Below are 26610 nucleotides of genomic sequence, written 5' to 3'. Positions count from 1 at the left end.
CAAAATATAAACTAAAGAACAATTATTCTGTTAACTTTCTATGTAATTTTAAATTGAATAAACCTGTTAAACTAAATTTCACTAAGAGCATAATTTTGTAATATTGAACTGAAGTAAATTGCTATATTAAATACCATTAGTGTAATATTATAACTAATTTAAAAGTACCTTCACAAAATACAGTATAATCATCTGAGCCACCACACTTACACTTTAATATGGCTGCTGCTCTACATTCTTACCTGCCATCTGAACAGGCCTAGCAAACTTCTCTATGTTTCAAAGTGTCTCTTCTTAATCTATTGGATTGCTTAAGCGTAACAGAGGACCCTCTGATCTACGGGCTGTTCCCGGGGACACACGGAGACCAACATCCAGTGCTGCTGGCAGATCATCAACTCAGTGAAAAACGCTCCTTGGTCGGCCCGAAACTTGATGGTCTATCAGCACATGGAGATGTCCGCGGGGGAATGCTGCTGACTGGCACATTCTCGGCTGCAGGAGTACGGGCTGAGGGACGCACTCAAACTCGGTGCAGTCACCGCAAGGGCCGATGGGGAAGGACCACAGTTTAGAGTTCTTCTCCCGCGGGAGTTGAGGGGTAGGGTGGTGGGGTGTATACCCCTCAACAAGGGTATGTAAATATGAAACAACATAGTGCCACTTGGATGGCTAAAAGTGTGGAAATGTAAAGACCGTATTGGAAACATTTGTAAAGGATTGAGTGACATTGATTGGTTTAATGTACATAATTTTATTTTTGAATAAAGTATATTTTGTTTAATAAAAAAATTGGATTGCTTAAGTCATCAAATTTCACTGTCAACAAAACCTTCGTCTGAAGCACATTCCTGCTTTTACTCTAATGTGTTGCAAATGTTATTATTTAATTATCAATGCTCTTATATAGCCAGGATGCTTTACAACATTTTATCTCATGGGGTATTGTTGCATATTACCAGACTAATATGCAAGTGAAAATTCCACTACAGCTTTTTAAGACCTTGAACAGGTTTATAAAGATTTTGCAAAAAGTTGAATTGAACAAAAATGACTGACCATGAAGTTATTGTGCTGTCAACTGATTTAGTCCTGACCTTAATGATGCAAAGGTTGGTTGTGTTTGGATAGTATAGAAGCTTGTTGTTGGTTACAAAAGGATATGAACAGCATGCAGAACTGAGCTGAAAACTGGCATATGGAGTTCAGTCCAGAAAAGTGTGAAATGATTCACATTGGAAAGCCAAATTTGAAGGTGGAGTACAAGTTTACAGTGGAATCCTTAACAGTGTAACAAAACAGAGGGATCTTGTAGTCCAAGTCCATAGTTCCCTCAAAAATGTTGCGTATTGATAGAGTGGTTACAAAGGTTTATGGTATGTTGGCCTTCATTAATCAGGGGATTGAGTTCAAAAATTGTGAGGTAATATTGTAGCTCTGTAACTCTGTTTAAGTCACACTTAGAGTATTGTATTCAGTTCCAGTCACCTCATAATAGGAAGCTTTAGGGAAGGCGCAGAGCAGATTTGCTAAGATTGGAGAACATGCTTAGATAGAGTAGCCAGGGTGGCAATGGCTAATACCAAATGACATCCTTTTAAGATGAGTGGAAGAAGTTCAGGGAAGATGTCAGAGGTGTTTTTACACGCACACGCACAAGCGCACACACACACAGTGGTAATTGCGTGGAATACCTCGCTCGAGGTTGATACGTTAAGGATATTTGATAGCACATGGAGAAAGAAGGAAATGGAGAATTCTGGACTATATGGAGAGGATTAGATTGGTCATGGAGGAAGTTAAAAGGTCTGCACAACATCATGAGCCATGGGGCCCATCCTGAGCTGTAGTGTTCTATGTTAAAGGAAGAAAACCTGATGGTTTTGTTTATTTCCAGTACAACAAAAATGTGATTGGCTCTGGTTTTGTATTAACACATAGCAGTTCTATTTGAGAGCAAATATGAAAGGGTAATTAATGCCAGGCTAGTTAGCAATAGCAGAATCTTAGTTTTTTTAAATATAATATCCACCACACTGTATACGGGTCAACTGTTATTGTTTACGACTTCATCTGAAGGTATCAATCAATTTCTGTCTTGTAACATCACAATACAAGGGTTTATTTTGAGATACAATCAATCTGTAGTTTGCTGCAGCTTATTCATTTGAAAACATGTGACATTAACACTAAGATAAAAATGAAGCATTTCCTTTGTTTTATCTTTACAAAGGTAAGGGCCACTTTAACAAAAGGAAGAAGCAATAATTAGAATCCTATTCCAAGCCTAAACTGAGTTAAATATTGCAAGCTATGACCCCATCTGTATTGCTAGTAACAGTGAAACTATTTCAGATTCCAATTTGTTCATTTCTGCATGCAGCTATCAGTTATTTTGAAAGTGGTTGGCAATCTCTCAAATCTCAGAGTTCCTGATAGCTTTAAGAGTGCCAAGTGTACAATTCATAGATAATACCAGACAACAAAGATTTTGCTTCCTGAATACCTTTAGTTATATCTTATGGCTGCAGATCATGAAAATCACAATGAAATTTTACTATCACACACCATTTTAAAATCGTCTATATTTGTTATTTCAATTCATAATTCAAGTCCAAATAACTGATGCCAAGATTAAGATAGGAATTTTTGTTGGTCCACAAATCAAACAGGTCATCTATAACAGGCAATTTGAGGAACTTCTAGTGGGACTGGAGAAAATCACATGGAAGACATCCAAGGATGTTGTTGAAAATTTTCTTGACAACTACAGAGCACCAAACTATGTGCCGCTGGTTGACAACATGCTTCATGCATACAAAACCATGAAGTGGTGAGGTATGGGCCAGTTCAGATTGCTGCTCCAAGACATTTTACCTTTATAAGAAGTTCCCATTAAAAATATTTGGATAAGCAGTTTAGCTCATTCACAAGAACTCTGTCCATCAGTCATCTATATACAGAAAAGATAATAGTATTAAAGCAACAAGAGATGAACGGACTCCCAGGAGGTCCGTACATGCAAGGTAATTTCCATCTACTATCAACACAAAACTAGCCATCAAGCTTCACAAGTACATCAGGGGTTCAATATTCCCTCTAATTTGTAATGACCAGCATGCGTGAAAACCTTGTGCTGTGCAATTTTTTGCCCAGTGACAATAACATGTGTGCACTGAATAATTTCTTCAATAAAAACAGTATAAATAAGCCCGTTCTAAAATCCGCAGACAAATCATTGCTAACACCATGTTGTCAACAATGTCCACATCAGAAACTGGAAAAGCAAACGTGATTACGTGCGATCATGAGATATACTTAACATGCCAATGAGGTAGAGGATGAGAACCTTTTGTATGCAGTTTAAATTTGTTTGCGCATGAGTAGCAAAAGATGTATGGGTGCACACACCTTAGAGGGAACATTGCAGGGGTTCCCGACCTTTTTTCTGCCATGGACCCCTACCATTAACTGAGGCTGGAAATTCCTGGGTTAGATTTTGCTCTCAAAATGGGGATTAGGCTGACTGCTCAACACCATTGATCCATAAATGTATAGTTAAAACCAGATATCCTGAAGTTACTGTTGGCATCATTCTGTTGACTTTACATTTTAAACATGTGAAGGACAAGTCATTGGGTATACTTAAGTCAGAGGCTGATAGATTCTTGATTAGTCAGGGCAGGAACAACTACTGGGAGAAGGCGGGAGATTGGAGCTGAGAGGGAACTGGATCAGCTAAAATGAAATGGCAGAGTAGACCCGAAGGACTAAATTGCCTTCTTCATGATTGCATCAATTTGTTGCAACCAAGATAGATCCTCTGAGATGTTGATGCCCAGAAGCTTGAAGCTACTAACCTTTTCCATTGTTGACCCCTTTTATTTATTTACAGGCGCTGCTTGAGCTGCACCTAGCTACAAAGTCATGAAATGTAGAGGGTAGAGTATTGGGCTATGCACACATCTCTGAGGTACACATATGCTGATAGTCAGCAAAGAGGAGACATTATTTCCAATTTGCACTGACTGTAGCCAGTATAGGCAGAAGTTAATTATAGCCATGATGCACTGTATCGCTAAGTAAATAAATATTAAATAAATGACCAAGCTCTCAAAGCACCTCATCACAGCAGATGTGAAAGTCATTGAGGAAGTTCATCCTGCTCTTCCTGGGCACTGGTATTATTAATACCCTTTTGAAGTAGGTGGAAACCATCTACAGAGGGGAGAGGTTGTAGATGCCCTTGAACAATCCAGCCAGTTGGTTGGCACAGTTTTTCAGTACCCTGCCAAGTACACCGTCTGCCACTGACACGTTGCGAGCGTTTATCCTCGTGAAAGGTGTTCAGATGTTGGCCTCTGTGACAGATATTAGAGGGTGGTCAGATGCTGAAGGCATCTCCCTTTCATAGAGGAATCAGAGGTGGAGAGAGTGAGCAATTTCAAGTTCCTGGGTGTCAAGATCTCTGAGGATCTGACATAGTCCCAACATATTGATGTAAGTATAAAGAGGACAGTGGCTATATTTCATGAGGAGTTTGAGTTTGTCACCTAAAACACCTGAAAACTTCTACAGATGTACTGTAGAGAGCGTTCTGACAGGCTGCATCACTGTCTGGTAAGGGGGAGGGGGCTAATGCACAGGATCAAAAGAAGCTACAGAAAATTCTAATTAGTCAGCTGCATCTTGGGTACTAGTCTCTATTGTATCCAAGGAGCAGTGCCTCAGAAAGGTGGTATCCATTATTAAGGACCTTCAGCACCCAGGGCATGCCCTTTTCTCACTGTTACCATCAGGTAGGAGATACAGAAGCCTGAAGGCACACACTCAGTGATTCAGGAACAGCTTCTTCCCCTCTGCCATCCAATTCCTAAATGGACACTATGCTCTTGGATACTACTTCACTTTTTTTATATTACAGTCAGCCCTCCTCATTAAATCCATGAACACTACCTCACTTTTTAAAATTCTTTCTGTTTTTGGGCTATTTTTAATTTAACTATTTTATATTTACTGTAACTGATTTACTTATTTATGTTTTTCTATATTATAATGTATTGCATTATACTGCTGCAACTAAGTGAACAAATTTTATGACGTATGTGGGTGATATTAAACCTGACTCTGAAAATGTGCTTAAAAATTGTTGAGCTCATTGGGGAGTGAAGAATCGCAGCCATTTTGATGTTAGGTTTAACGTTATAGGAAGTAATGGCATGCAAACCCTGCCACAGTTGACATGTGTCCAGTTGCATTAAGTTCAGTCAGAATTTTTTTTTCTCTGCTCTTATATTAGTCTTCCTTAGACTGTACTTGGACTTCTTGTAGAGTTCTGGATAGCTGGTGTTGAATACCACAAATCTAGCTCTCAGCAGACCATGAATCTCCTGGTTCATTCACAGCTTCCATGTCCAGTGTGTTCTCAAAGGCAAACACAGGTACATAGAGTAGACAGCCACTACCTTTTTCACAGGTTTAATATTATTAATACTGGAGGACATACACTTAAGGTGAGAGGGTCTAAGTTCAAAGGAGATGTGCAGGACAAGTTTTCTTTTACACAGACAGTAGTGGGTACCTGGAATGCACTGCCTTGGGTGGTGGTGGTGGAGGTAAATATGACGTAGATGTAATGAATTTGCAGGAAATAGAAGGATATGCGTAGTTTATAAACAGAAGAGACTAGTTTAATTGTGCATTTGATTACTAATTTAATTGATTTGACACTACTTTGGGGTTGAAGGGCTCATTACTGTGCTATACTGTCCTACCTTCATCCTCAGCTCAGACAGCCATGTATGATGATGGATTGTGGGCATTGTTGGCAGGCAATAATTGCCATAAGACCATAGAACATAGAGGCAGAATTAGGCTATTCGATCTTTTTCCCGCTCAACCCCATTCTCCTTTCTTGCCGTATCCCCATGACTAATCAAGAACCTAACAACCTCTGCCTTAAAAACAGCAAATGACCTGGCCTCCACAACTACCCGTAGCAATGAATTTCACAGATTCATCACTCTCTGGCTAAAGAAATTCCTCCTCATCTCTGTTCTAAATGAACAGATTTTGAGACCTCTATTTTGAGACTGTGCTCTCTGGTCCTAGGCTCCCTCACCAAAGAAAACATCCTATTTACATCCACTCTATCTAGGCCTTTCACCATTTGATGGGTTTCAATGAGATCACCCGATTCTTCTAAATTCCAGCTAGTATAGGCCCAAAGCCTTTAATCTCTGCTCATATATTAAGCCATTTATTCCCAGAATCATTCTCATTCATTCTCTGAATCCTCTCCAATGTGACCCACATCCTTTCTTAAATAAGGCGCCCAAAACTGCTCACAATACTCTAAGTAAGGCCTCACCAGTGCCTTATACAGCTTCAGCATGACATCCTTGCTTTTATAATCTAGTCCTCTTAAAATGAATGCTAACATTGCATTCACCTTCCTCACTGATTCATCTGCAAATGAACCTTTAAGGAATTCTGCACGAGGACTCCCAAATCCCTTTGTACCTCAGATTTTTGAAAATTTCCATATTTAGCAACTACTCTGTGCTTTTATTCCTTCAACTAAAGTGCATGACAAACCACTTCCTTCCACTGTATTACATTTGTGACTTCTTTGCCCATTCTCCTATTCTGTCTAAGTCCTTCTGCAGCCTCCGTTTCCTCAACACTGCTTACCCTTCCAACAATCTTCATATCATCCACAAACCTGGCCACAAAGCCATCAATTTCATCATCCAAATCACTGACATACAGCAAGAAAAAGTAGTTCCAACACAGACTCCTACTGAACACCACTTGTTAGCGGCACCCAATCTGAAAAGGATGCTTCATTCTGACTCTATACTTCCTGCCCATCAGCAATGCTCTATCCATGCTAGCATCTTCCCTTATATACCAAGTTCTTATTTTGTTTAGCAACTTCACGTATGGCACCTTCTCAAAAGCCTTCTGAAAATCCAAGTACTCAATATCCACTGATTCTCCTTTCTCTATTCTGCTTGTTATTTATTCAAAGAATTCAGGCAAGATTTTCCCTTAAGGAAGCCATGCTAACTTTGGCCTATTTTGTCATGTGCCTCCAAGTACCCCAAAACAACATCCTGAACAATCAACTCCAACATCATCTCAACTACTGAGGTCAGGATAACTGACCTATAATGTCCTTTCTGCTGCCTCCCTTCTTGATGAGTGGAGTGACATTTGAAAACTTCCAGTCCTCTGGAACCATGGTAGAATCTATTGATTGTTGGAATTATCATTGCTAATCAGAATCAGAATCAGACTTTAATCGCCAAGTACCTATGCACATACAAGGAATTTACTTCCGGCAGATGTTGTCTCTCTGCTCATAACAATAATAATGATAAATATAAATGAAAATATAAATTGTACATACAGGTAGTGCAATTCAAGTAATAGTTAGCTGACAGTTAACCGGCAGTTAACTGTTCAGCAAAGTGACCGCAGTAGGGAAAAAACTTCTCCAGTGCCTATTACGGTAGTCTTAGTCTGGAGGGATCTGAAGCGCCTACCAGACGGAAGCAGATCAAACAGTCCGTGCGCAGGATGGGAGGAGTCCTTCAACCTGGAAGAGTACAGGTCCACAATAGAGGGCAGGGAGGCTCCAATAATGCGCTCGGCAGTCCTCACTGTGTGCTGTAGTCTGGTTCTATCCACAATCTCTTCAGCTATCTCTTTTAGAACCTTGGGGTGTAGTCCATCAGGTTAAGGTGACTTATCTACCTTCAGACCTTTCAGATCCTTAAGCATCATCTCCCTAGTAATAGCAACTGCAGTCACTTCTGCCTCTTGATACTCTCAAACTTCCAGCACACTACTAGTGTCTTCCATAGTTAAGACTGGTGGAAAATACTCATTTGGTTTATCCGCCATTTCCTTGTCCCTTGTTACTACTTTTTCCAGCATAATTTTCCAGCGGTCCAATATCTACTCTTGCCTCTGAAATACATCTACAATTCATCTGAAAAACCCTTTGGTATATATTTTTTTACATTATTGGCTAGCTTACCTCCCTAATTCATCTTTATCCCCCCCCTTAAGGTTGTTTTAGTTTTGTTGGTTTCTGAAAATTTCCCTATCCTCTAACCTCCCACTGATTTTTGCTCTATTATTTGCCCTCACTTCTGCTTTTTTGTCGGCTTTGACTTCCGTTGTCTGCCACAGTTGCATCATCCCGCCTTTAGAATACTTCCCCTTCTTTAGGATGTATCTATCCAGCACCTTCCAAATTGCTCCAAGAAACTCCAGCCATTGCTGCGCTGCTGCCATCCCTGCTAGTGTCCCCTACCAATCAACTTCGGCCAGCTTCTCTTTTGCCTCAGTAATTCCCTTTACTCCACCGTAATATCAATACATCTGACTTTTGCTTCTCCCTCTCAAATTATAGGATGAAGTTTTTCATATTATGATTCCCAATTTCATTGCTAATTCCTTTGGTTATTATTAATGGTTTTTGCAAGCAAAGCAAGTTCTGACTATCTCAAATTGTTACTTAGAATGTATCACGACTACCATCCTTGTGAACTGCTGTAAACCTCATTGTTAAGCTGCTCCCATAAAGCTGATATGTACAATGTACCAGAAGAGACATTTTCTCTCAAATTACTCTAAGTAAATGTCTCATACATTTGAATAGCTCACTTAGGGGTTTTCTCTGTACAGAATAATCCCAGTTCCTGCAGTCTGAAATTATTTACGTCTCATGTTCTTAGAAATATCTGAGCTAATTTTCTATTAAAATATTCACGTTCTTCCTACACTGTGTTGCTCAAAAGTGCGCATTGAACTCTACCTGAGGCTTCATCAATAATTTGTAAACATAGAGATTGATTCCAGGGGTTTATTTTTGAATGGCACTATTGAAAATGCCAATGCAAATTTACAATGTAACTCAAATATTAATATTTAGAAGGAACCAGATTTGAAAGTTGGAAATATGCACGTAGATAATAGTAAACGTAACAATTTAAGGTAGATACAATGACCATAATATTGTAATTTAGTTTTTATTTATGCATGTTATTAATCACAATAGTTGTGCATATTTTTATATAGACACATTTCATCAAGCAATGTACATTAACAACAACGTTTTTAGTGCTTATTCAGTTAAGTGGAACTGACAGCTAAATTAGCATGTTGTGATCATTGCGTTTTTTTTTGACATTTGCCATTACCCATATTCCTGGCCATTATGTAGTTCAGATGAAGGGTCCTGACCCATAAAGCCATCCGACTATAACCCTCCACAGATGCTGCCTGACCGATTGAGTTCCTCTTATCAGAACATTTTTGCTTTTTAACATCCAAGTTTGTCTGCTAGTATTCTTGTGATATACCTTGGGCTGTTTTATAGTGTAGCACAGTTTTATAAGTGCTTTATAATATTAACAAGTTGAATAAATTATATTGAATGACACAAATCCCAATTGTACATTTGTTTCAATGTAATACTTTGCAAATATAGCTGATCAATATGGTATACATGCTCTGTATTATCATGATGTCCATAACCTTTGGTTGTTATCATCATTATGTGCATGTTGTATGATTGAGGCGATCAAGGTCTTTGACCAAGATTATTCTTGGCAATTTTTTTTTATAGAAGTGGTGTGCCTTTGCATTCTTCTAGGTAGTAGCTTTACAAGATGGTTGAGCCCAACCATTATTACTGCTCTGCAGCGATTGTCTGCCTGGTATCAATGGTTGCATAACCAGGATTTGTGACATGCACCAGCTGTTCATACGACCATCCACCACCTCCTTCACGTGACCCTGATCAAGGGGCTAAGCCGGTGCTACACCTTGCCCAAAGGTGACCTGCAGGCTAATGGAGGGAAGGAGCATCTTACAAATTGTTTGGTAGAGAGACATCTCCACCCAGCCACTGGTAACCATGTTATTTTCAAAATAATGGTGGCAAAATGAAATTTTAATACATCCAAATTTAATAGGAAGAGAAACTAAATTACATTTTGAGCATTTCGAAGAATCACAGTGGTAACATCAAACTCTTCAATCGGAGAATAACTTCACTCAACTTTAATTACCCCATTGAACTATTCCTACAACCTACAGACTCACTTTCAAAGGCTTTATTTCATGCTTTTGTCATTTATTTCTTATTATTTCTTTTTTCCTTTTTTATTTACACAATATGTTGTCTTTTGCACATTGGTTGTGCAACCTATTGATGCTGTCTTTTATTGATTTTATTATGGTTATTGGATTTATTGAGTATACCCGTAAGAAAATAAATCTCAGGGTTGTATCTGGTGACATATACTGTATGCACTTTGAAAATAAATTTACTTAGATCTGCTGCTTTGGCTTCTTTCTGAATTTGTTTAATATCGTCCTTTACAACTTGTGACAGAATTCAAAATCTCTCAATAACCCCATATCCTGCCTAATGTTATTTAATATTCAATACATTAAACAAATTAAAATTAGTTCAAATTCCATATTAATGATCACACCAGCATTGATACATTGGGGGAAATCGCTTTGTTGAGCACCTCCGCTCCATCCACCAGCACTAGAACCTCCCAGTGGTCAAATATTTTAATTCTGATTTCCATTCTCCTTTTGTGCCATGATGAGGCCACTCTCAGGGTGTGAGGAGCAACGCCTTATATTCCGTCTGGATAGCCTCCAACCTAATGGCATGAATATCAATTTCTCCTTCCGGTAAAAAAAATTCCACCACCCTCCCCCTCTTCTTTTATTCCCCACTCTGGCCTTTTACCTCTCCTCACCTCCCCTGTGTCTCCTCCTCCTTCCCTTTCTCCTACAGTCCATTCTCCTCTTCTATCAAATTCCTTCACCTACAGCACTTTACCTTTCCCACCCACTTGGCTTCATCTATCATCTTCCAGCTAGCCTTCTTTCTCTCCCACCCACCATTTTATTCTGGCGAGGTGCCCCTTCCTTTCCAAGCCCAAAGAAGGGTCTCAGTACAAAAGGTTGACTGTTTGATCTTTTCCATGGATTTTGCCTGATCTGCTGAGTTCTTCTAGGGTTTTATGTATGTTGCTTCAGATTCCCACCATCTGCAGAATTTCTTGAGTTAACATCCATAAATGTTAGAGATTAATCCCAGTGTTTTGTTAAGAAGTTGAAGAACATGACAAAAATCAAAATCCTTCAATTACCTCACCTCCACCATACTATTATATATTCAATATATTAAATAAATTAGAATTAGTTCATCTTAAATACTAATATCACACCAACATCAACAAATGTTAGATTGATATCAGTATGCAGTTAAGAAATTAAACTAATCCTATTGTTACCTGAAAAATACTCTACCACGCGACAAATTGCAGTTAATTTCTGAACAGATAAAATGTTATGTAAAATTAATTTAACATTAATTCAAAAACTAAAGAGAACCAATTTTAACGAATGTAAACAATAGCAAAAACAAGTTTAAACTCCTATGTTGGAAGTTCGGTGATACTTGCATGTATTTCTAATCGGGGGAAGAGAGTTTGCGGCAAAGATTATAATAACTTTACCCCACGGCAGACTTGTCAGGCTCGCTCCTGCCGTTCCTCTGAACGTGCAATATGTAGGGGTGCTGTCACAAAACTCCTATGAGGAGAGAAAGTGGCATTAAAATGAACGTTTTAAAAGGAATAAAAAACGACAATTTGGAAAGCAAATACAGGAAGAAGGATTCTGCTCGCCGCAAAGCGGCCTGTAACGACGAAAGGAAATTTTTCTACCGTTGTTTCTTCGTGCCGCTTGTTTTTAGAGGAGGGAGGCCAAAGGTCATAGGGTAAAGGGCAGCACCCAGCATCCCCGGTGCAATACACAGCCATCTTGGAGTTATTTTAGGAGATAATTCATGCGGTAAGTTTTAACGTTTTCTTTCTTTATTTTCACCCATAGGACCCCCGAGCTCCATCCCTAACGCGCCGGCGATAACTTTGCCGATGAAAACGTTGCCGAACGCGGCGAAGGCGGTGGGCTGACGGTGGGGATGTTGGGCGGCAGCTAATATTTTTTTTGTCTGGGCTCTGACTGAGTCTCTCTCGCTCTCTCTCTCTCTCTCTCTCTCTCTCTCCTATACACACACACACACACACATACATACACACACACTCTCTCTCTCTCTCTCTCTCACTCTCTCTCTCTCGCCTCCCCCCACCTCCTCGCTCTCGCTCTCCCTCTCTCTGTTGTAATCGAGTAAGGTTAAATAAAAACACAGCAGGCCCAGCCTCAACAACAAGCAGCTAGGGAAGCAGATCTCGACCTCTGCACACATTTACAGTGCACCTCGCACACAGGGCCTGCACAGACTTTCGCCCTCCTCGCACTTTATCACATCTTCAGGATGCATTTTACACTGGCACTATCGTGTTATAATATCTGGCGTTTCCGCAACCCTAACTACACATTCCCATTGGCTCTGTGCTGCAATCTCAGACATCCTTTATTCCCTTCAATATGCCAGTTTCTGTTCTGGTTGTGTATATGTTAATAGTAATATAATGTTTATTATTTTTGGATGCATCTTGTAAGTTCCTAGAGGAACTTGGATTTATTTTTTGATTCAAACATAGATTTGTTTTACGTTGTACAAAGTTCATCGGGTTCATTCATGGCGATCTTCTCAAAATTATATTCCATATCCAAGGGCAAATGTCATATTCGAAAGAAAAGTAACTGGTGATTGGGGTTTGGTTCAGTGGTTACCTGTATTTACAATCGCACGTCACAAACTGACTGCTAAACTGCTCATGACGGAAAGTGCTGAACATTTAGTGCTCCGTAAGAACAGTTTTATTATACAAAATATTTTCTGCCATGGGAGTTTTACTTCTGATGCAAAATATAGTTATTAAACTGTATTGATCTGTATCACTAATAATATAAAATATATAAAACCTAGGGATTTATGTACTTAATAGTTTTATGTGTTCTTATTTTTTCAGGGCAAGGGAAGGGGTGTTTATAGCTATTATGGAGTTGTATATTATCTTATTTGAAAGCTGTAATGTTGACATTTTCAGATTTGAGATTATGTCATTACTGCTGAGAGGATGCTTATCCAATTTTTTGACATATTTTGTGATTGTTTTTTCACTTCTGTGAGAATGCATATGTGGCTGATAATGTTTTATTTGGGCATTATAAAATAGTTAACTTCTCATGTGCCAAGGTTTCTGATGCTGTCAGAATTTTTAACAATGGAAACAACTATGATATTCCCAGTGTTTTTTCAACCCTCCAGAAAATGAAAGAGGTTGCTTGAAGGTGGTTTATTGTTGCTAATGGCGTACTGTATTGGCAGAAGAACTGCCACGTAATTGAATTGTGGCTGCTAGGAGCATTTCAGTAAAGCAGCATATTGGTTTGTGACCATTTTGGATTTTGTTCATCTAATTTGAAAGACACTCAACATTAGACCTGTATGTTTTGACTTTTTACTGTTTTGATGGCATCTTGAAAGAACACTTGAAGATAGGCTGTCTAGTGTTTGGATCTGCTCCACCATTAGACTATTAATACATATCCATCATTGACAGTTACAATGATCAATTTTATTTCATTGAATTAAGAATATCACAGGAAATTAAAACATTTTGGCCTGTGTATTTTTTAATCTGAAGAGTATACCCACTTAGATCAATAGTAAAATCTAAGGAGATTTGCAGGAATATTTTAGATAATCAAGAGAGGGGAAAATCATTTCTTGAATGACTAGTGAGTTAAGTTTCTTTGAATCTTTAAATATTGAGCGGATGATTTTTTTGAGAATGGGGTAGAACAAATCCCATTTATTCCTATTTCATTGGTCAATGTGGTTGAAAAATAGGATTTTTCTCAATGGCTTTGAATTTGTCTTTCCCTTTGTTATATTTAATGCAAAAATTTGTGATTTCATGTGTAATTTATTATGTATTTATGTAATCAATGGTTTTAATTGACTTCATAGTTGTAATTTGTGGGGATAATAACTGTTCTTTTCACTGTGACACTTTTTAAAAAAATGAAGAACGGCATCTTCATCCTTATTCTTGCTGAGATGTTGTAGACCAACCCACAGGTGTGAGAGTCTTTCATGACTTCTGAAGACTTGCTCTATTTTCATGGAAAGTGGTTCACTTGGAATACCTAGAATATGAATTAACCAACTTCACCTCTCCTTGGAAAGGTTTGAATAAGAATTTATATGGTCTTGCAGATGTGACATACAGTATGCATATTTTTATATATTAAATGATCAAATATGTATTTCTGCACTACGGTTGACTAGAAGTATTGTAATTAGTGCGCCAGTTCAAATTGTTGAATTGAAATTGTATAAAGTGTCTTCCTTTTCTATTCCTTTATTTCCTTGCTGATTTTGACCGCAGAGATCGAAGTGTCATATTGAATAAAAAGAGCTTTTCAGTAAGAGTGTATTCAGCATTAGAAAAATATTGGGCTTGAGTCTGTGTTCCTGCCAAGTTTTAATATCATCTTACTTGCACTATTGTAGGCTTCACCAGTATATATTTGTCATCCCATGAACTGCTATGCTGCTTCATAAACTATTTTTGCCTCAAATTAGATTACCTATATTGTGGTTACAAGGTATAGATTTTTTCTTGCGAACTTTGGAAGGATTAAATGTTGGGTACAGAGATAGTATATTGCTTCATTTGAACTGTTTAGGCACATTCAGTGTAGCAGCTAATGAAAATAGAAGGATCTGTGAGTGATATGCTGGAAGCATATTCTGTTCACTCGAAGTGGGATTTTGGAATCTCAGTTAATGTAGTAACTAAATACAGAGTGAATTTATATGAGATTAAAGAGGACCAATTCCAATTCAGAGTTTTGGTGTTTGTAGATGTATTCATATTTGAACAGTTTTGTATTCTACATAGTTGACAAATATGATTATATTATCATAGAAAACAGGGCATATTAAGGATCTTAAACAGCGATAGGGTTTAGCCCGTAGTGTTGGCTGTTTACTCTTTTCCGTAGGTGCTGTATGGCCTGTTACTTCCTCCAGCATTTTGTGTGTGTTACTTTGGATTTCCAGCATCTGCAGAGTTTATGTCTAATTTTTTTGTCCTGGCTTTAGACCAATTGTAATAAACATACATTTGTCTGTGTAAATTTGGAAGAGTCAGTCATTGCTTGTTCCAACTTCTTATATTTTTGTCCCTTTTTAAAGCAGTCTCTGCCTGATACCATGCTGGAAGCACTTTCACCACATGGTATGTAAAAGTTCAAGGAGAAAGCAAATTTTAAAAAAACCGTGGGAGTGTCGTGGGTAGCCATAAAATGCAGCCTTGTCAACTTTGATCTCATCAAAGGAACACTTCTCAAAATGTGCGCGATGTGATTGACTTTTCAGTGTAATGTGGGGTTAGATGTATCAATTTTTAAGTTCTAAGTGTTTGTCTTTTGCGTGGATTGGCAGCTTGCTGCTTAGTAAAAGCAAAATTAACAAATTATGGAAGTAGAGTATGTATTATATGGTCATTCTGTAATAAATAGAAAAGTGAATTTTATTGCAGAAGACCAGAAGGCTACAATTTCATTGTCATGCTGAAACATTTCAAAGAAAGCTTGAAGTCTTTCTTGAAAGCTTCTATTAAAGCTATATCACTTTTGTATTGAGAATGACACTAAAGTTGTTAATCAGTTGACTTGAAACATTTTCAAATGGAGCAATGTTTTTATCTTTGCATCTCATATTTCAAACCACCACATACAATAAAATGCTTGAATTGCATTTTTATCATGCAAAGAAACGCACCAGCCATTTGCACGCACTAAATTAGAGTTGAATTTTTTGTTGATGGATGTCTTGGCCGGAACAACATGTTTACTCTTTTTTTAAAACCAAATCTTGCATCTTTTACGTGGTCACATTTTTGTTGTCATTTTTAGCTGAGATTCTGAAAGCTTCTTTCAGCTATCAATTGAATATTGATAACTTTGGTTCTGAATTATATTGATATCATGATTGCTGAAATTGCACGTACTCTCAGCAAACTGAAAAAATGATGTTTACTTATGTAAAGGTTCAGAAGTTAAACTTTTTTTTGTACTTCAATCATGCTCTTCCTTATGTGAGGTACGGGAGTATTTGCTTTTGGTAAAAATGCAATTGCTAACAATCTGATTTCTACGAGCATTAAGCATGAATTCAGAAACCTAATCTAATATGTAATCGGTTTGCAACCCATGATCATATTATCCAATAAGATATTGATCCATTTCATACAAAGAACAGCTATTGGGTTTTGGATCTGTTCTGTTCACAGAATATATTCATATATATAGATCATTCATAGTGATGACTATTGATTTAATATCCTAAAAGGAAATGCTGAACACTTCTTCCTGGCTTTCAGATGCAGCAAAGTAGTTTTATTTAAAGTCTTCATCTTGGATGAAGTCTTTCTTCAGGGTTCTTAAGGGGATGCAAAGACTGTTGAATGCTGCACTTTCCTGCCTGCACTCGTCTTGTGGTCTAAGCAGCTGGTTCATCCAGCTGTTTGTTAAAGTCTAAATCCATACCACTGATCTAACAATTTGCTGCACATCTATCTGATGTGGAAAAAGAAAGTTCACAATCTGAAGCATCCTTGAATTAATGTTTCAGTACCATATATTCTAATATTCATATTGTGTTTATAGAATACTTCCTCCAATACTTCCTCTATTGAAAATGAGAATTTAATTTAACCTCCATTTTCTGCAATGGCATTTAGGTATCCAGTAACTTTATTTAAAATGAAAGAAAATGTGTTTTTTTATGTTGAATTCAAATCAGTGTTAAAGTTAGATGCCAGGCACTTGCTAGTTTTCAAACCAGCAGCATTGACATAGCTTGTTCATGATTAAAAATGAAATATTCTGAGACCTTTCATTTAAGAATGCATCAGCAACATACATTAGCTTATATTTGTTTGTACTCTTGACTAATATTCAAAGTATATATACAGTACAGAGCCTTGAGATTTGTCTTCCCATAGACAGCCATGAAACAATAGTGTGGTTATTTCATCATTCATCAACATTAATGTAATTAATGATAAAACAAGAATGTCAATTTCTAAGCTTTCAGAACTACTGTAAAGTGAATTGTATTTCAGCATTTTCCATTTCAGTCTTGGTAGGTTTAAAAGAAAATGTCTTGGTTTTCTTTCGTATTGTTAAAAGTTTTATGGGTAACTATGAAAACTGAGACACTAAAGCATAGCCTAATGAATAGAGTAAAATGATTATATATCATGGAAGCTGGTTTGGACTAGCTTGTCCACTTTTCCATGTTAACCTCATCTCCCAACACTTGGCCCATAGCCTATTGTGTCCCAGTGATTCAGGTACTCATCAATGTTCGGATCAGAATCAAGTTTAATAGCACTGCCACATGTGAAATTTGTTTTTTTGCGTCAGCAGTACATTGCAATGTACAATATTAGAAAAACTATAATTACAATAATAAATATAAAAATAAATAGTGCAAAAAAGAACAAAAGTAGTGAGGTAGTGTAATCACAACAAAGAAAATGTGCAGATGCTGGAAATCTAAGTACCACACACAAAATGCTGGAGGAACTCAGCAGGCCAGGCAGTATCTTTGGAAGAGAGTACAGTCAAGACGAAGGGTCTCAGCCCGAAACATCAACTGGACTCATTTCTAGTGAGGTAGTGTGCACAGGTTCATTCTTCATTTAGAAATCTGATAATGGAGGGGAAGAAGCTGTTCCTAAAACATTATGTGTGTGCCTTTAGACTCCTGTACCACCACCTTGATGGTAGCAATGAGAAGAGGGCATGTCCTGCGTGATGGAGGTTAATGATGCCACCTTTTTCAGGCATTCCTTTTTGAAGGAATCTTCAATGTTGGGAAGTCCACTGCTCATGATAGAGCTGGCTGAGTTTACAACTTTATGTAGCTTTTTCCAATCCTGTGCAGTGGCCCCTTCATACCAGGCAGTGATGCAACCAGTTAGAATGATTTCCATGATACTCAGCAGCAGTGCCCTGTACCGAGCAGTGTTCTCAGCAACTCAGCTTCAACTATTCTCTCAGGCATTGCATTCTGCGTATTTACTTTTTGATGAAGAAACTCCCTCCTCTTACCCTACATCTGCATCCTCTAGTTTTATCATAAATGGAGAGAAATATTGTGTATTCTACCCTGTCTGTACCCCTCACAATTTTACATACCTCAGTCATGATTCCTCTTAACTTCCTCTACTCCAGGGGGACAGACCTAGCTTCACCAGTATCTCCTCATAAGTACGCATCCCAGGCAATATTCTAGTGAACCTCGTCTGCACCCTTTTGAGCGATATCTTCAGAGCATGGTGAACTGAACTGGAAGCAGTGTTTGAGCTGAAGTGACAAAGGTTTTATAAAGTTGGAGCACAACTTCTCACATTAACCTCCATTTGCCACTTGTCAGCCCTTTTGAGCCGAAGGACTCTGTTACTGTGCTGTATCCTCAAGTAAATTAATTGGTCATATGGGTGTATTTGGGCAGTCAACGTTGGCCCATTAGGCTGGTGGGGCCTGCTGCAATCTGGTATCTAAGCAAAAGTAACTTCACCAACACATTGATGTCTCTCTACAGCCAAAGACCACCTTCCATATCATCAACAACTCTGCCAGTCTTTCTGTTGTCTGCAAACTTACTGATTATTGTTCCCAAATCCACATCCAAGTCATTGATGTATATTATAGCCAGTAAGTGTCCTAGCACTGATCTTTGTGGAACATCACTAGTCACAAGTACTCAGTCAAAAGCAATGCAGCCCACAGACTCCACTCTCCAACCCAAATTTGATCTGGTTTGCCAATTTGCCTTGGACTTCATGGGCCCTAGCCTTTTGAACCAGTTTTCCAGAGGGACCTTGTCAGGGTCCTTACCACAGTCCATGTAAATCACATCTTCTACCCTGCCCTCATTAATCTGGTTAAATTAGTCAGGCACATTTTAATAAAGCCCTTGAGTGTTCTTGAGTAGTGTTTTGTTTATGAAGAAAACATAGACACATAGAAAGCCTACAGCACAATACAGGCCCTTCGGCCCACATTGCCCTCTATTTTTCTAAGCTCCATGTACCTATCCAGGAGACTCTTAAAAGACCCCATCGTATCCGCCGCTACCATAATTGCTGGCAGTCCATTCCACGCACTTACCACTCTGTTTAAAAAAAAAACCCAACTACCCCTGACATCTCCTCTGTACCTACTTCCAGGGATCTTAAAACTGTGCCCTCTCATGTTAGCCATTTCAGCCCTGGGAAAAAACCTCTGACTATCCACATGTTCAATGCCTCTCATCATCTTATACACCTCTATCAGGTTACTCAACCTGAGAAAAGGCCAAGTTCGCTCAAACACGAGGAAATCTGCAGATGCTGGAAATTCAAGCAACACGCACAAAATGCTGGTGGAACGCAGCAGGACAGGCAGCATCTATAGGAAGAAGCACTGTCGACGTTTTGGGCTGAGACCCTTTGTCAGGACTAACTGAAAGAAAAGATAGTAAGAGATTTGAAAGTAGGAGGGGGAGGGGGAAATTCAAAATGATAGGAAAAGACCGGAGGGGGTGGGCTGAAGCCAAGAGCTGGAAAGGTGATTGGCGAAAGGGATACAGAGCTGGAGAAGGGAAAGGATCATGGGATGGGAGGGCTAGGGAGAAAGAATGGGGGAGGGGAGCACCAGAGGGAGATGGAGAACAGCCAAAAAGTGATGGGCAGAGAGAGAAAAAAAGGGGGGAAATAAATAAATCAGGGATGGGGTAAGAAGGGGAGGAGGGGCATTAACAGCAGTTAGAGAAGTCAATGTTCATGCCATCAGGTTTATATACCCAAATGGTATATAAGGTCCCAAAACAGGTCTCTGAACCACACCACTGGTCACCAACCTCCATGCAGAATATGATCTGTCTACAACCTTCTTTGCCTTCTGTGGGCAAGGGTTTCTCAGTAAGTCTTGCAGGGGTACCTTGTCAAATGCCTTGCTGAAATCCATATAAGCTACACCTACTGCTCTACCTTCATCAATATGTTTAGTCACATCCTCAAAAAATTCAATCAGACTCATAAGGCACGACCTGCTTTTGACAAAGCCATGCTACTTCTAATCATATTATGTCTCTCCAAATGTTCATAAATCCTGCCTCTCAGGATCTTCTCCATCAACTTACCAACCAGTGAAATAAGACTCACTGGTCTATAATTTCCTGGGCTATCTCTACTCCCTTTCTTGAATTAAGGAAAAACATCTGCAACCCTCCAATCCTCTCCGGTCCCATTGATGATGCAAAGATCATTATCAGAGACTCAATAATCTCCCCCCTTGCTTCCCACAGTAGCCTGGGGTATATGTCGTCTGGTTCTAGTGACTTATCCAACTTGATGCTTTCCAAAAGCTCCAGCATATCCCCTTTCTTAATGTCTATATGCTCAAGCTTTTCATTCTACTGTAAGTCATCCCTACAATTGCCAAGCTCCTCTTCCGTAGTGAATACTGAAGCAAAGTATTCATTAAGTGTCTCTGTTATCTCCTCTGGTTCCGTACACACTTTTCCACTGTCACACTTGATTGGTCCTATTCTCTCATATCTTCTTGCTCTTCACATACTTGTCAAATGCCTTGGTGTTTTCTGTAATTCTACTCGCCAAAGCCTTCTCATGGCCCCTTCTGGTTCTCCTAATTTCATTCTTAAGCTCCTTCCTGCTAACCTTATAATTTTCTATCATTACCTAGTTTTTTGAACCTTTTGTAAGCTTTTCTTTTCTTCTTGACTAGATTTTCAACAGCCTTTGTACACCATGGTTCCTTTGCCTGACTCATTGGAACATACCTATGCTGAACACGCAAATATCTCCTGAACGTTTGCCATATTTCTGCTGTACATTTCCCTGAGAACATCTGTTTCCAATTTATGCTTCCAAGTTCCTGCCTGATAGCTTTATATTTCCCCTTACTCCAATTAAACACGTTCATAACTTGTCTGTTCCTATCCCTCTCCGGTGCTCTGGTAAAGGAGATAGAATTGTGATCACTATCTCCAAAATGCTATCCCACTGAGAGACCTGATACCTGACCAGGTTCATTTCCCAATACCAGATCAAGTACAGCCTCTCCTCTTGGAGGCTTATCGACATATTGTGTTAGGAAACTATGTTCTATGAAACCTTCCTGAACACACCTAACAAATTCCACCCCCATCTAAACCCTTTATTCTAGGGAGATTCCAATCAATATTGGGGAAATTTAAATCTCCCACCAGGACAACCCTGTTGTTATTGCATCTTTCCAGAATTTGTCTCCCTATCTGCTCCTCGATGTCCCTGTTACTATTGGGTGGTCTATAAGTAGAGATATTGACCCCTTCCTGTTCCTAAATTCCACCCACAGAGACTTAGTAGACAATCCCTCCATGATTTCCTCCTTTTCTGCAGCCATGACACTATCTCTGATCAGCAGTGCCACACCCCCACCTCTTTTGCCTCCCTCCCTGTCCTTTCTGAAACATCTAAAGCCTTGCACCTAAGTAGCCATTCCTGCTCCTGAGCCATCCAAGTCTCTGTAACGCCACAACATCATAGCTCCAAGTACTGATCCACGCTTTAAGCTCATCCTCTTTAAAGAGTATTTTGAACGTGATGATCTGTTACAATTTAAGTCAGTTCTTTAAGTTCACTTTAAAAAGTGCCATTAAAATTCTCGTATATTAGTATTCAAAGCCTTTATTTTGTTTTATTGATGTAGAGATAGAGTGTGGGACAGGCTTCCTGGCCCTTCAAGCTATGCAGCAACCCACCAATTTAACCCTGGTCTAATCACGGGACAATTTACAATGACTAATTAACCTACGATCTGGTATGTCTTAGGACTGGGAGGAAGCTGAGGCACCCAGAGAAAACCCATGCACACGTGGGAACGAACATACAAACTTGTTTACAGAGGATGCAGAAATTGAATTCCAAACTCGACCCCAGTTTTAATAGCATTGCGCTAATGGTTCTGCTATTGTGGTACCCCCAATTAGCTTTAGCATTGAGATAAAATTTTATGCTTTACTTCAGAAGAGAGTCATTGTTTTGAAACATAAGAACAGAAGAAATAGGAGCAGGAGAAATCTGGCCCATCGAGCCTGCTCCACCATTCAATAAGATCATGGCCGATCTGGTCATGGACTCATCTCCACCTACCTGCCTTTTGCCCATAACCCTTAATTCCCATACTATGCAAAAATCTAGCCAACCTTGTCTGAAATATATTTACTCAGGAAGCCTCCACTGTTTAATTGGGCAGAAAATTCCGCAGGTTCACCACTCTGTGGGAAAAGCAGTTCCTCCTCATCTTCCCCAAATCTTGAGGCTATGTCCCCTAGTTCTAGTCTCACCTACTGGTAGAAACAACTTTCCTGCCTCTATCTTATCTATCCCTTTCATAATTTTATGTGTTTCTATAAGATCTCCTCTCATTCTTCTGAATCGCAGTCCTAGGTGACTCAATCTCTCCTCATAGTCTAACCCGCTCATCTCTGGAATCAACCTGCAGAGCCTCCCCTGCACTGCCTCCAAAGCTAGTATATCCTTCCTCAAGTAAGGAGACCAGAACTGCACGCAGTTCTCCAGCTGCGGCCTCACTAGTACCTTGTACATTTGCAGCATGACCTCCCTGCTCTTAAATTCGGTCTCTCTAGCAATGAAGGCCAACATTCCATTTGCCTTCTTGATAGCCTGCTGCATCTGCAAACTAGCCTTTTGTGATTCATGCATAAACACTCAAAGTCCCTCTGCACAGCAGCATGCTGCAATATGTTTACCATTTAAATAATAATTTGCTCTTTCATTTTTCCTTCCAAAGTGGATGAATTCGCATTTACTAACGTGGTATAAACGTTATACCACTGAATAAACTTGGATTGTTTTCTCTCAAGTGCTGGAGGCTGAGGGGAGATCTGATACAGGTTTACAAGATAATGAGAGGCATAGATAGAGTGGACAGGGAGTATCTGTATCCCAGTGTTGAAATGTCTAATATGAGAGGCCATGCATTTAAGGTGAGAGGGGGTAGGTTCAAAGGGGATGTGAGGGGTAAGTTTTTTACTCAGAGAGTGGTAGATGTCTAGAAAGTGCCTACAGGTATGGTGGTAGAGGCAAATACATTGGAGGCTTTTAAGAGATGTTTGGATAGGCACATGGATGTAAGGAAGTTTGAGGGATATGGACATGGTGTGTAGATAGGTGGGATTAGTGTTTGGTATGTTTTGATTTGATGTTTAGCTGGTTCAGCACAAGATTGTAGGTTGAATGACCTGTTCCTGTGCTGCACTGTTCGGTGTTCTCTTTTTTTGATGTATTTCAGTGCTAGACATGCTGGACTTTTTGAGCATCAATTTTCTGGCTTCTCTGTTTAATTTGAGAATTATCGATGTTGAAAATTGCTCTTTGAGTTTTACTTTAATAGTTGCAGTGTTAATTTGGAGAGCAAAATATGGCCCTTTCTGTCCCGTGGTTGGAAAATATTGTAGGTTACATTTTTTGAATAAGTAATTTGTTGGAATGCAAGCATTTTAAATAAGTTATTTTAATCAGGGAAATCAATGTGAAACGTAGAGATTATTGGATACATATCTACTCTTTTGAATTATAATTTTATTTAATTTATGCTTACAGTGAATTTGTGGATTATTTAAGTTTAGTTATTGAATTTTTAGTATAATTTCAAAAATCTTGTTTTCTCTTCACTGCAATGAAATTGTGCTGTGTTCTTTTTATATAAACATTTTAATGTTTTCATTTATTTCTTGAATGATTGAAAACATTGAATAAAAATGTGTCACAAACAAGAGAAAATCTTAAGATGCTGGAAATCAAAGCAACACTCTCAAAATGCTGGAGGAACTCAGCAGGCCAAGCAGCATCTAAGGAAAAGAGTATAGTCGACATTTTGGGCTGAGACCCTTCATCAGGACACTTTTCTGTTTTATATGGCAATCTAATAAGATTAGCAAAATTTGGTTTTCATCAGCAGACTTGTCAATAATCTCTCAGGGTTAAATCCATAATAAATTGTAGGGAACCCATCGTGAGGTTTTCAACCCTAACGTGGAAGAGCAGGAAATTTATGGACCATGTTCTTGAACCTGGTGGTGCAAGTCCTGAGGCTGCTATACCTTCTACCTGATGGCAGCAGCGAGAAAAGAGATTGGTCTAGTTTGTGAGAATCTTTGATGATAGATGCTACTTTTCTATGGCAATGTTTCATCTCAATGTGCTCAATGGTTGGCAGGGTTTTAACCATGACGTACTGGGCCGAAATCACTACCTTCTGTATGATTAACCACTCAGAGTCATTGATGTCCCATACCAGGCCATAATGCAGCCAGTCAGCACATTTTACACCACATATCTACAGAAGTTTGTTAAGGTTTTCGATGACATGCCAAATGTCGGCAAACTCCTGAGGAAGTAAAGATGCTTTTGTGCTTTCTTCACAATAATATTTATATGATGGGTCCAGGACAGGTCTTATGAGATAGTGACACCCAGGAATTTAAAGTTACTGGCCCTCTCCACCTCTGATCTTCCGATGGTTACTGGACATTGGACCTCTGGTTTCCTTGGAGTAGACAGGGAAAAAGGCTTTAGCCTTTGGAGAAGCATCAGGAAAGAATATTGTTAATAAACTGCAACTTTTTCTTTTGAGGAGTGTGAGGAAGTGGATGGGCACTCACCTTAAATTGATGAATATTCAATGGGCCAGATCTTTCTTCCTATTCTCTGTGCCAGAATTTAGGTATGGAGACCCTGTGCAAATTGCCCAATAACAGGCCCTTCAGTGAGGTACAAGCAAATCCTTGCCTCTAGAACTCAGAGAAAAGCTTTGATAAAACTTTGCCCTCAACTCTATTGACTGTGAATGCTGTAATGGGAAACAAATGAAAAATAAAATAAGTAAACATTGTTTTTATAAAATCAAAACTTAAGCGAAAAACACTGCCAATACATAGAAGTAACACCAACAAATTCAATGAAAATAATTTAAAAAATAAATGTACCTTCTCACTTAATAAAAGTAGAAAAGCTGGAATTATCTGAACTGAACCCAGAGCCAGAGAATGTTTGTTAACATGCATATTTCATGCTTTTTCTGATTTTATTTTCACACTTCCATTGCCACTTTATAGCTTTTCTTCCTTTTATTTTCATTTCTACAGTATTGCAACCCATTTTGAAATTAATGAGGCCAAATCTAACCTGGCTCAGACTCTGGGAACTAATTTCTTCTGTTTAAGAGCTGGGTATCTGAGCACTGCTGCTGTACAGCATGCCGAATCCAGAATAAACTGACTGATTTGCTGTTCCAAATCTTTTAGTAATTTCATGGTTTCCATGTTTGACAAGGCATGCATGGAATTCCCAGAGTTGCTTCCAATTAAATAGGTAAATATTAGCATTTCCATTTGGGAGCACTGCCATTCATCAGTACATCTCAACTATCATTAGTTATAATTGGATTTTACCTCATTTTCTGATGCTGTTTGATGTTAAAGAACTCGTATTCATCTTTACTTTTTGCAAATTACATAACGTGCAAATAAACTGTTTAATCTATGGTTGAGTTTAAGACAGAGATACCAAGTTCATGGAATTTACCTGTATTATAGTTTAATTATTTTTGTAGACTGAGCCTGTACATAAAACTGACCATAAGACATAGGAGCAGAATTAAGCCATTCGTCCCACTGAGTTTATCTACTATGCCATTTCATCATGGCTGATTAATTACCCTTCTTAACCCCATTCTCTTTTCCTCTCCTCATAAAAACATGTTTAAATATAAATTGAGAGGGGCACAAGATTCCTTATGAAAAGTAAAACTTCTATCTTGAAGTGTTTTTGAAATTTGTAGGAATTCAATGATGATTAAAATCCATATTTTCATCTTGTTTCTCTCCATAAAATGTTAAGCATTATGTCAAATGTTGTTATTAGAACATGCAGCTCTGTTAGATTTGTCATTATAATTATTACTACCATGGAAAATAGATTTATTAGATTAATGTTATGGTTGATTTGATGCACAGAATAAAATTCCTTTTAAAGTATAACCAGAATGTTTGTATTTTAAGTTGGTTACTGAAAAGAGAGCTAGTATGGTCACTGTGTCACACTGCCAGATCTTGTGATTATCTTTTGTGTCTTTGCCAGTTCTCAGTGAGAGATCAGAAGTGGAAAGGGTGAGCAGTTTAATGTCACTGGGTGTCATCGTCTTGTATTGATGCAATTACCAAGAGGTATGACAGTGGCTATATTTCATTAGGTGAGGAGAATTGCTATAGTTGCAAGAAAAAGTTTGTGAACTCTATGCAATTACTTAGTTTTCTGCATTAGGTAACCATAAAATGTCTGATTTTCATTGAAGTCACAATAATAGGCCAACACAATCTGAATAAACTAATAACGCGTAATCAACTGTACTTTGCGTGTCTTTATTGAACACATTGTTTAATCATTCACAGTCCAGGCAGAAGTATATGAGCCCTTGTGATTAATAACTGGTGTGAACCTTCTT

General features: G+C 38.6%; 1 protein-coding gene and 1 long non-coding RNA gene across 2 annotated transcripts in view; one reads left to right on the top strand and one right to left on the bottom strand.

Moving 5' to 3' along the window:
* Positions 1-8940: 8940 nt before the first annotated feature.
* Positions 8941-11904, bottom strand: LOC140734950 (uncharacterized). Its single transcript, XR_012100645.1, has 3 exons — positions 11772-11904; positions 11562-11637; positions 8941-9865 (listed from the first exon to the last, which is right to left on the bottom strand). It is a non-coding gene; the product is annotated as an uncharacterized lncRNA (long non-coding RNA).
* Positions 11835-26610, top strand: part of cnot2 (CCR4-NOT transcription complex, subunit 2) — a 162057-nt gene continuing 147281 nt past the window's right edge. Inside the window, exon 1 of the mRNA XM_073059675.1 lies at positions 11835-11898. The gene's annotated coding sequence lies outside the window, so the exon portion shown is untranslated. The remainder of the gene's footprint in view (positions 11899-26610) is intronic.

The sequence above is a fragment of the Hemitrygon akajei genome, chromosome 10 (genome assembly GCF_048418815.1).
Source record: "Hemitrygon akajei chromosome 10, sHemAka1.3, whole genome shotgun sequence".
NCBI classification, from domain to species: Eukaryota; Metazoa; Chordata; class Chondrichthyes; order Myliobatiformes; family Dasyatidae; genus Hemitrygon; species Hemitrygon akajei.
The sequence above is the reverse complement of the archived record's forward strand: the minus strand, read 5'-3'. Positions and strand labels throughout refer to the sequence as shown.